Source organism: Artibeus jamaicensis, unplaced genomic scaffold, assembly GCF_021234435.1.
Source record: "Artibeus jamaicensis isolate MK-2021 breed Jamaican fruit bat unplaced genomic scaffold, CSHL_Jam_final contig_1132, whole genome shotgun sequence".
In the NCBI taxonomy this organism is placed as follows: domain Eukaryota; kingdom Metazoa; phylum Chordata; class Mammalia; order Chiroptera; family Phyllostomidae; genus Artibeus; species Artibeus jamaicensis.
The window spans coordinates 8989414-9001094 of NW_026521221.1; the positions used below are offsets into that span (position 1 = coordinate 8989414).

The window sequence follows — 11681 nt, forward strand, 5'->3', positions numbered from 1 at the left end:
GTAAATTTTTAAAAATTCAGTTTTCAATGGTTTATCACGAGTACACTGAAATATTATTATTGCCTTTTGTGGGCTGACCTTGAATTACTTGCTAAAATAATTAATTCTAGAAATTTTTTGTGGTATTCCTTGGGATTGTCTACATAGACAATCATGCCATCTGTGAATAAGAACAGTTTTATTCCTTCCTTTCAAATCTGTACGCCACACCACACACATTCTATACTCATTCTGGGTCTCTGATGACACCAATGTTATACCTTACTGATAGTCTCGTAAGTCCCCAAGACTAGTTACTTGTTTTGTTTTTTAAGATTTTATCCATTAAAATCTTAATGGATTTTAATTTTTTTTTTAGAGAGGGGGAAAGGAGGGAGAAAGACAGGAAGAGAAACATCCATGTGTGGTTGCCTCTTGCACACCCACTAACTGGGGACCTGGCCGGAAACCCAGGCACATGCCCTGACTGGGAATCGAACCCATGATCCTTTGGTTCACATGCCGGTACTCAATTTACTGAACCATACCAGCCAGGGTAGTTACTTATTTTTAACCTTTTTTGTTTTATATTGTGTCAACCAGATCATTTCTATTGATCTGTTTTCAAGTTCACTAACTCTTTAATCTGTCATGTCCACTCTGCTACTGAGCCCGCTACTTAGTTTATTTCCATCATTGTATTTCTCAGTTCTAAAATTTCCATTTAGTTCTTTATATCTTCTATTTTTTTCTGAGTTTTTTTTAAATCTTTTTACTCATTCCTAGAACATTTAGTTCTTTATATCTTGTTTATTTGCTGAAATGTATTTCCTGCTCATTACTGGAACATAGCTGATTTTAAAAGTCTTTGTCATAATTTTAACATCAGTGTGATCGTGGCATTAGGATCTGTGCTGTCTTTTCCCATGGGAGTTAGATTTTTCTGATTCTTTTTAAGCTGAATAATTTTAGATTGTATTCTGGACATTTTTTAATATTATGGAATGAGACTTCACATCTTAGAATGTTTGTGTATTTATTTTAGCCAGTAATTGACCTGGCTGGGTTCACATTTCAAGTTCTGTCTTCCGTGGGTTGTGTTTCCAATTTCAATTCAGTTTTGTGCTCCATCACTGTCCCACGTAGTGTCCAGTTTGGGGCTTAGGGCTGGTCTATCCCATAATTCAGTCCTCAACAATTATTTGCACTGTTTAGAATCAGGCTCACACAAACACAACTTGGAAGTACACTCGGCAGTCCGTAATCAACTTTAAGTGGTTTCCCTGCAATCTTCCAGTTCCCTGGGGCTCCCCTTTTTCAGCCTTCCAACAGAAAGGTGGGCTTCACTAACCACACTCAGCTGCACACTTTCCAGGACTGTGTCATAAATCAGGGCTAATCAGCAGAAGAGCAGAGGGAGAAGAAAAGCAACAGAATTTGCTCCACTCTCTTGAGACAATAGCTCCTCCAATTTTAGAGGAAGGTTCCCCTCCCTCTGAGAACAGCCTCCTGACTGCCCCCATTAAGGCCACTACAGCCACTGCCAAGGATTGCTTGAGGCCTGGGGTGCAAGAGAATAAGAAAAGGAAAAAAAATAAGGAAAAAGAAAAGGATGTGGGATTGCCACATTTTCTCTGAGCTTTATGAAACCCCTTTCCTCCTCGAGTCAGAACTAGAGGACGTTGGTGGATTTTTCTGTCCATGTTAACAAGGCTCATTTCCAAGTTTCAGGATATGTTAAGTTCAGGCAGGGCATACTGGAAGAAAAAAATTATAAACTCACCACTGGTTCACTGGTACTTTGAATTCTGGTCTTCTTTCTCAATCTGCCTCCTACTATTTATTTTTCAGAGTCCTCAAATAGTCACTCCAAGCATTCTGTCCAGGTTTTATAGCTGCATTCAGTGGGAGAGACAGGGTGAAGCATGCTTACTCCATCTTATCTGGAACCAGAACCTGGACTACTGTTTTTCATAAAAAAAACTCTGTAGAAATGATTGACTATTTAAACTATTTGTATAACTTTGATAATAAATTAAAAAATAAAAATAAATAAATCCTGTAATAACTTTATCTAGGAAAAGAGAATAGGCAGGCTAGTGGAATCACATTTTTTAAGCATATATATTCTTGGATATTGCATGCTTAGGAAGAGAAGTGAAGCTCTTAATTGCACTTTGCTTTAATTTCTTTAAATCTTATTTTTCCTGTGGATTTTTAAAAATACTAGGCCTGTTCTAAAATTTTTTAAAGGAAATAAGAAAGTAGGAGTTATTCAAAGCACAGGGCAGCGGAAGCAGACTGAAGAAACCATAAACTGTTCAGGAACTAAAAATAAAACACCATGTTAAGGTGGACAGTCTTTACCTGAGAAAAGGAAGGCCCTAAAATATTTTAGCAAAGTTGGGGGAGTAACATGATCCAATCATTGTATGTTTTACTGCAGAACATAAAGATGCACAGAAAATGAGTCTGTCTGAATCTAAGGAGTCACATGAAGTTGCAGAACAGTATATATACATGTACGAGTCCAAATGTTATTGGGGGATACAAGTAAAGGAGGGAGATTTTATATATATACACACACATATGTGGATAAACAGATTTACAATAGCCCTGGCTGGGTAGTTCAGTCGTTTAGAGCATCATCCCAATACACCAAGGTTGCAGTTTTGATGCCTGGTCAAGAAACATACAAGAAGAAAAAAAAAGAGAGAGAAAGAAACACAAGAATCAACCAATGAATGCATAATTAAGTAGAACAACGTCTCTCTCTCTCTCCCCCTCCCTCCCTTCTTCTTTCTCTAAAATCAATAAATAAATAGGTTTATAATATGTATTGAATGTGTCTGGAAAAAATACAAGAAACCAATAATAGTGGTTAACTTTGAAGGAGAGTTTCACAGCCCACACTCAATCCACTGAGCTACACCAGCCAGGGCGAGAAAGAAAACTTTTATTTTTTTTTTTATCTTATTCTTCTGTTTTATTTTTTTATTTTTGAATTTTTACTGTGAACATTTATAGCCTTCAAAAAGGTTGTAAACAAAATGGAGGGAAGTCATATGCATGCATTAAGTAGAAGATAGATATAAGATATTAAAACAGGAATGAATGAGCCTACCATTCAGTAGCTCTGTTCTTAGTATAGAGTAAGTAAACACTGCTATAGATCTTCCCACAAATAAGATATTTCCAATCATTTACAAAGTATGTTCACAACCCAAAACAGTTTGGAAACTAGATTACATTACAGTAATTTCCCATGTATTTTCAAATGTTCAGAAATTTAAAGAAAAGATAAAGAGTAAGAATAGATTTTGAGCCCTGGCTGGTGTACCTCAGTGGATTGAGAGCGGATTGTAAACCAAAAGGTTGCCAATTTGATTCCCAGTCAGGGCACATGCTTGGGTTGCAGGCCAGGTCCCCAGTGGGGACACATGAAAGGCAACCACACATTGATGTTTCTCTCCCTCTTTTTTCCTTCCCTTTCCCTCTCTCTAAAAATAAATAAATCAATAAAATCTTTTTTAAAAAGGGTAGATTTTGAGATATTTATAATTATATTTTTACTATAAAAATATTTGCATTATTCTTTTCAATTTAAGCACCAAAGAATATAAAAGAAGAAAGTAAAAGATTCTTTCCTTTTCTGGTACTGTTAATTCCAATACCCAAATATAACCATTTCCAATGGCTTTCTGAGTTCTGTTATGATTCCATACTTTTTTGTGTATATAAAGCCCATATAAACATGTATGTAGTAATTATAAAGAGACATACATACATTATATTTTATTTCAAGGAAATGAATCTCTGCTTCTTAAAATAACCTAGACCTATTCTAGTACCTATGTGTCATTTTCCTAAACCCAAGTAGAATAATGAAAAGATAAATCCCCAAGCTGGCAGATAATATTAAATCTCCCAACTAGGTAAATGTTAAAATGAACATACTGAACAAATAAAGTTCTCAGAGATCTCCTAACACTCTTTAATAAAAAAGGTAAAACTTAACTAGGGCAAGCAAAATTACTTTGGGAGATAAATGCACAGGATGAAGCAAGCAAAAGGGCAGACGACAGGTTAAAGGATACAACAAAGGGTTAAGGGTTTATCTCTAACCTTGTAGGTCCCAGAGTTTGACAACTATACTCTCTCACAAAAGGAGTTATCAAGGATCTTATAACACCCTGTGATAGAACAAATGAACCTTAAACAAGGGCAAGCCACTATGGAGTAACTTTCACAGACAGTCTTCTATACTGGAAAGAAATTACATATTTCTTACATTCTTAATACTAGGGAAAGGGAGTAGTCATACTTCTCAGCAGTAGCTGGAGACTTCAAGCAAGGAGAGCGTGTGTTCTGCAGTCTCCAAGGCAAAAAAAATTATATATATACAGACATACAGACATATATAGATATAAAGATATAAAGATATAGATATAGAGATAGAGCTATCGATAGATATAGATATAGATATAGATATAGATATAGATATAGATATAGATATAGATATAGATATAGATATAAATATAGATATAGATATAGATATAGATATATCTCCAGGACCAAGAACTCAGAGTAAATAAAAGTCCTCAAAAGTCAAAACAAAATCACTTTTTTATGGGCTGTTTTTCTCTGCACTTATATGGGGCAAGACAAATTAATTCCCAACTACTTTGACTGAGAATAATAAAATTATCTGATTACCAAACAATGGCATTTACTCTATTATTTATTGATATTAATAGGATCCTCATTTGCTTTTTGAGAATCTATAAGAGAAAATCTTTTAAACAATTAAATAAGCCTTTAATTACTTTCTCATCCAAGGTAATATACAAAGAGAAGAACCTCAGTTTTACTCAAGTTGATCTTTGAAAGAAGATAAGAGATAAGATACTCTGACCATTCACAACATGACATAGAGAGCTAAAACAGAACAGAAAGGCAGGACAACTTTCTGGTCATTCAATGATTAAAGTAGCGATTTTTTAAATACAACAGACTTCATTAGATTGAACACATTATGGAAAGAACACACATAAGAATTAGTGAGATATCTGATTTACAGAGCATTTTTAAAGAAAAACTATTTTTTATGCTTAGGTATGTATTTATAAACCAATTAGAAGCAAGTTAACAAAATATAAACTTTTAAAGATTCTAGAACAACTCCCTTTGATGAAAAGATACATAAAATATAAATTATAGTAATTTTACAATATTGTAAGTTCCCAAAACATTAGACCCACCTATATGCAAAGATTTTAAAACTTCTGAGTCAAATAGAAATCATCTTCTGGAAGATTCAAATGATTATCATTTATACAAATGAAGAGCTGATGTCTATATAGTATGATTTTGAGAATCTAAGCCCTAGACATCCAAAAGTGACTGGCATTTATAGCATTTTTAATACTTTATTCTAGAACCTCAATATTTATTTTTCTTATCATAAAAACAATGAAACTTGTGAAAAATAATCAGAAATGGAATAATTATGTTATCCTATTCTCCCACATCTCTATTTACAAATGTGTACTATCAGTAAATACAAAGGTGCTTTGTGCTATTATTTTGCCACTGGGCATAAAATAAATGTCAAATTTATATATATGTAATTCCTGCCCTTAAGAGGCTTGCAATTTGAAAGAGAACATGAAAGTATTTTAAAAATAAAATAAACATCCCTGGTTAGGTGGCTGGCTCAGTTGGTTGGAGCATCATCCTGTACACCAAAAGGCTATGGGTTCAATTCCCAGTCAGGGCACATACCTAGGTTGCAGGTTCAATGGCATGCATATGGGAAGCAACCGATCAATGTTTCTTTCTCACATCAATGTGTTTCTCTCTCTCTCCTCACCCCTTCCTCTATTTCTAAAATCCATAAAAATATCCTGGAGTGAGGAAATTAATTAATTAATTAGAAATGAAATGAAGCAAAATAAACAATGCAAGGAAGATGAAAAGTCCACATAAGAATAAACCAGGCAAAATCTAGAATTTATTAAGACCTATTGAGAAAAGTGTGCTGCTCTAATAACAATTAGTGCTCTGGTACCCATACTGTGGTCTTGACTGTCTCCCAATATAAGGAACAGAATTCTTAAAAGAAGAGGGATCCTGATTCCAACTACAACTTTGAAAGTTCAAAGAATGCCTGAAACATGTGTTGTGCCAGAAAGCAAGAATGATATCAAGTAACACTGGATTTATGTCAGAAGGATACAGCAGCCAACTTGAAAAGGCTTCCACTAACCAAGGACATGAAAATTTGAGCATCAAAACAATAATGACTGCAATGATTTGAAATTAAATATTTAAAAATCCATGACTTCATAGTGATACTCAAAACAAAACAACTCACTGGTTACATATGGGCACGACTCATTATTCTGAAAATTGGTAAATAATAGAGAAGACAAATCAAGGCTTCATTTTGCCCTTCTTATAGTAACATTTTGGAGGCAATAAAGAACTTACAAAATAAAGTTCTACTTTGTGGAGTAAGTCCAGTTCAGAAACTTGGAAGGAATGAAAAAAAATACAAAATATCCTATGGAAACAATGGATCTAGACAATATAGTCTCGACAGCAAGTAATATGAATCTCATCAAGCGTCTAATCTGACTACCACAGCTCCCAGGTAACATGGAGAATACAGGAACATGCTAAAAGACACCACAAAGATGCAATTGGCCAAATCCAGAATTTGGACTATTCAATTAAACTAAGAACTTCAACTATATCCTCTTTTTTAAAAAAATTTTTAATCCTCACCCAAGGATATTTTTTCATTGCTGAGAGTGACAGAAAGAGAGAGAGCGAGAGGGAGAGAGAGAGGATCAATCTCAATCCATTGCCTTCTCATACATGACCCAACCATAGACTGAATTCATGACCCTTCAGTCTACTGGAGGATGCTCCAACCAATGGAACCACACTGGCCCAGAAAGGAAGAACTTCAACAATTTCTTCAACAACTAAATGGTAGTGCTCCCTACCCTCCCCTCTGAAAAAGAAAAAAAAGATAGGGAGACTACTGATGAAGAGAGGCTTAACAGATCTGTCAACCAAATGCAATGTGCCTAATGTGTATGTGAATCTTGATTTGAACAAGTCAATTACAAAATTTTTTAGACGTTGTGAAAAATTAACCAATGGCTGGATTTTAGATGGTACTCAGAAATAACTTTGTTAGATGTTTAAAACTGCTGTGTTTGTTATTAAAAAAAGGAGTCCCTTAACATAAATTATGGACTTAGTTAATAACAGATGTACCATACTAATGCAAGATGTTAATAAAAGGGGAAACTGGGAATGGGGGGGTTAATATGGGAACTGTGTACTTTCTGCTCAATTTTTCTGTGAACCTAAAATAGTTCTAAAAAGTAAAGAAAAACTGGAACATGGGCCTGCTCTCCAATGAGATCCTATAAACCATTCTTAAAATTGGTCACCTGAGGCATTTCCACAGCCTTACTACTTCACTTTTCAATAACACATATCCTGCCCTGGCTAGGTGGCACAGTTGGTTGAAGCATCGTCTTATACAGCAAAAGGGTGCAGTCGGATTTCTGGTCAGGGTTGTGGGTTCAGTTCCTGGCTGGGAGCATACGGGAGGCAACCAATCAATGTTTACCTCTCTGTTGCTGTTTCATTTTCTGTTTGTCTCTCTCTCCAAAATCAGTAAACATATCCTTGGGTGAGAATTTAAAAAATAACAATAATTTAAAAAGTAATACAGATCCCCCAAATTTTCCCAAAGTTTAACATAAACTACCTCTAAAGACCTCCAGCCAAGATGGAGGCATAGGTAGATACACTTTGCTTCCTTGTACAACCAAAAGGAGGAGAACAACAAATTTAAAAACAAAAGCAACTAGAACTGACAGAAAATCTAACTGTATGGAAGTCTGACAACCAAGAAGTTAAAGAAGAAACATCCATCCAGATTGGTAGGAGGAGTGAAGACAGGAAGCCAAGCAGAGAGACTCTCAGCAAGGCAGCGGCTGGTGGACCCGGTTAGGCGGTGAATTGCGGACTGGGCAGTCCCACATTTGGAATAACTGGGAGCGAGATATCCCACACAACCCAGGGTCCCAGCACAGAAAAATTAAAACCTCAAATCTCTGATCAAAAACACCTGTGGGAGCCCTGGCTGGTGTAGCTCAGTGGACTGAGCTTGAGTCTGAGAACCAAAGGATCGAGGTTCAATTCCCAATCAGGGCACATGCCTGGGTTGTAGGCCAGTTCCCAGCAGGGGACGCAAAAGAGGCAACCATACATTGATATTTCTCTCCCTCTCTCCTTCCCTTCTCCTCTAAAGATAAATAAAATCTTAAAAAAAAAAAAAAAACACCTGTGGGGGTTGAGGCAGCAACAGGAAAAACTCCCAGCCTCACAGGAGTTCACTGGGAGGAGTTCACTGGATAGACCCACAGGGTTCTAGAACGTACACAAACTCACCCACAGGGGAATCAGCACCAGAGGGGCCTAATTTGCTTGTGGAAAGCAGGGAAAGTGACTGAAAACCAGCAGAGAATGGAGCAAGCACCATTGTTCCCTCCAAACCCCTCCCCTCAGACAGCGCCACAACCCAGTGACCCGAGTTACACGGCCCTGGTGAACACCTAAGGCTCCACCTCTTACTATGTAACAGGCACGGGGGAGACAAAAAAAATGGCCCAATGAAAGAACAGATCGAAGCTCCAGAGAAAATACAACTAAGCAATGAAGAGATAGCAAACCTATCAGATGCACAGTTCAAAACACTGGTAATCAGGATGCTCACAGAACTGGTTGAATATGGTCGTAAATTAGATGAAAAAATGAAGACTATGCTAAGTAAAATAAAGGAAAATGTATTGGGAACCAACAGTGGCAGGAACCACAGTGGCAGAAAGGTCTCAAATCAATGGCATGGACCAGAAGGAGGAAACATTCAACCAGAACAGAATGAAGAAACAAAAATTGAAAAAAATGAGGAAAGGCTTAGGACCTCCAAGACATCTTTAAATGTCCTTGGAACCCTATGTTCCAAGATATGAAATTTAATGGATTCACAAAATCATTAACAAAGCTCTTACAGGCACAGTAATATGTGTCAAATTTTAATATATCTCCACACACCCACCACCTGAAACCCTCAAATTTCATAATTGTCTGATACTTCATAACTGTATAAAGGACATTTTCATTTTTTTAAAAGAAGCCCTTAACTATTATATAGAGATATGTACTGTCGTATTTATAGATGGTATTTGTTTAGGATTACTTTTTAAATACTGTAGCAAGGTAGGGGGAAATGTTAAAGGAGTGGAACAGAAACGCAACAAGATTGGCCAAATACTGATACTTACTGACACTGAGTAGCAAATATATGAATGTTTATCATCTAATTCATTTCACTGTATATTCAAAATTTTCATAATAAAAAAACTAGGGGAAAATTTAACTTAAGATTTGCCTATCTCATTTGCAGGATTCTAAACATGTATCAAATTTTATTAAGATTGTAATAGAAATCTAACTTTTTAAAAGTATTGATGGTAGTAGGTTTCTGGCATGCTGCACAATTACTAGTGATCAGAGTTAAAATCACAGAGCAGAATATTGTTTCTTACACCAGCACTGCACATAAAATTGTATTTTTTTAAGTGGTATGGTGACATACAGCTCAAGAGCTCATGAAAATGCCGAAGATAGATAGGAAGTCACTATAAAACATTTATTTAAGATGAGAGAAGAGAGAGTAAAGAATCTAACAGACTATGGAGGCAACTGGCCTTCCCCTTCACACAAAGTTCAAAGCAAACAAATCGAAAAGCAAAGGTGTGAAGGTAGAGTAACCACAAATGGAGAGAAGGAAGAAACACAAATAAATGGGTACATAAAAATGTATCTATGGATAGTGATATTAATAAAAGGAAAAGACCAATAACCTTTATGGTTTTATTTATTAGAGATACTTTAGAGAATAACAACTGAGTATAGGAGAAGCACTACCAAACAGGCCTACTGACAAATGGTTTAGTTTTTATAAGTGACTAAAACATTCAAACACACCTCTAGCTTAATTCAATAGAGAATTGTAAGATACATCTAGAATAGTTCAGAGAGCTTTGAAAACAGAGTAATCTGATGTAGTAGCATGGGAAAGATCATTCAGAAGACAAGATGGGATAGAATGCTAAGGCATTCACACTTTAGGACCAATGAGAAAGGAACATACTGGTGATGAAGGTTATGTATGACCTAAAGAAATCTAGAGCTATTAAGTGCAGGAAAAACTGAGATAAAATTAAGAACTGAGGGAATCCAGGAAAAGAGATTATGAGAAGTTTGGAAAAGGGGATCGATTTCGTAAAAGGAACAAAATTTAGGGTTTGTGCTAAATTGATCATAAAGTATCTTTTTATCTATAAAAAAACAAATCCTTATGCCAGGTATCAAAAATTGAGTATCAATTTAAAAGCGACCAATCCTATAAAGCACAGGTGGCAAACACAAGGCTTGCTGGCCAGATCAGGCCCTCCATCTTGTTTTACACTGGCCCAGCACCTTGTTTCTACCCAGCAGCAGCACCGAGCTCTCACTTAACTGTTAAGGAGTAGTTACATTTACACAGTCCTAAAATTCCATTCAGCCCTTTGAAGGCAACCGCGAAGCTGATGTCACAGCCAGTGAAAATGAGTTGGACACCCCTGTTATATAGGGTTTGCCTCTGGTTTATATATATATACACACCTTTCCCTTAAATACTTAGCCTTTTTCTTGGGGTCACTGAGTAAGAACTAAGTATGCCAACTGGAAGACAAAAGCAGTTTAGGCCCATAAAATTGTTCATAAAGGGTCTAGATTCCAAAGCATGCTCAACAAAAAGTTGTGGGGCATAGAAGTACATAGGAAGCATAAGTTAGAAAGCCAAACAAAAAGTCAAGGGCTGCCTCACTGAAATACATACCAGCAGATTAAAAACCTATTAATTTTTGGAAAGTGAAGGGTTCTGAGAAATAAGATGTCATGCAGGTATAAGCAGATAGGAAAAACATTTTAGGTGACAGTATAAAATATAAAGGAGAAACTTAGCACCCAAGGGTCTCTAATTCATCTCTTAAAAGGTACTAAACTGGTCTTCAAGGTTTATCACTTAGAATCCTGAGTAAAACATGGTCAAAACAGTCTGGACAACCTACTGAAAGGGCTACAAAGTATCCTACCTCACCAGGAGGGGCCAAGCAGGAGAAAGGCAGGTGAAGTTGCCCAGGACAAGTTGATGCTGAAATACCCTTCATGGGCTCAGCTGAGAGTAAAGCAGATCTCCTAGGATCTGTGACCTCAGGAAGAGGTAACTCCAGCTTCACCCACTGTGACTTCTAGGTGACTGAGCTGAGAACAGCTCAAAAGAAAGAGAGAAAGGAGAAAAGGTGAGAAAAAGAGAATGCCATCTTTTCCCCTATTCTTCCTTCTCCAATTATCCTTTTTTTAGTAGTGACAATGGGTGCCTAGCCACTGTCTTTCTGATTTCCTATGTTTCAGGAGAGCTAAGTTTGTGCTAAAAATAACTATTACATCTATAGTTTTATTAGCATCATGTTCTAATTAAATGAACCGACTGGTAGAAAAACTTGGATAATCAGAGAGCTTAAGACAAAGGGCAAAATGAAAAGAACAGACACTGCCAGAATACA

At 36.3% G+C, this 11681-nt stretch overlaps 1 protein-coding gene across 3 annotated transcripts in view; it reads right to left on the reverse strand.

Annotated features, from left to right (window-relative positions):
* Window positions 1-11681, reverse strand: part of TTBK2 (tau tubulin kinase 2) — a 140129-nt gene that overhangs the window by 99829 nt on the left and 28619 nt on the right. Inside the window, exon 2 of one of the 3 annotated variants that reach the window (XM_037161672.2) lies at window positions 1763-1874. The exons of the other annotated variants lie outside the window; for them this stretch is intronic. The gene's annotated coding sequence lies outside the window, so the exon portion shown is untranslated. The remainder of the gene's footprint in view (window positions 1-1762; window positions 1875-11681) is intronic. 3 annotated transcript variants of the gene reach the window in all.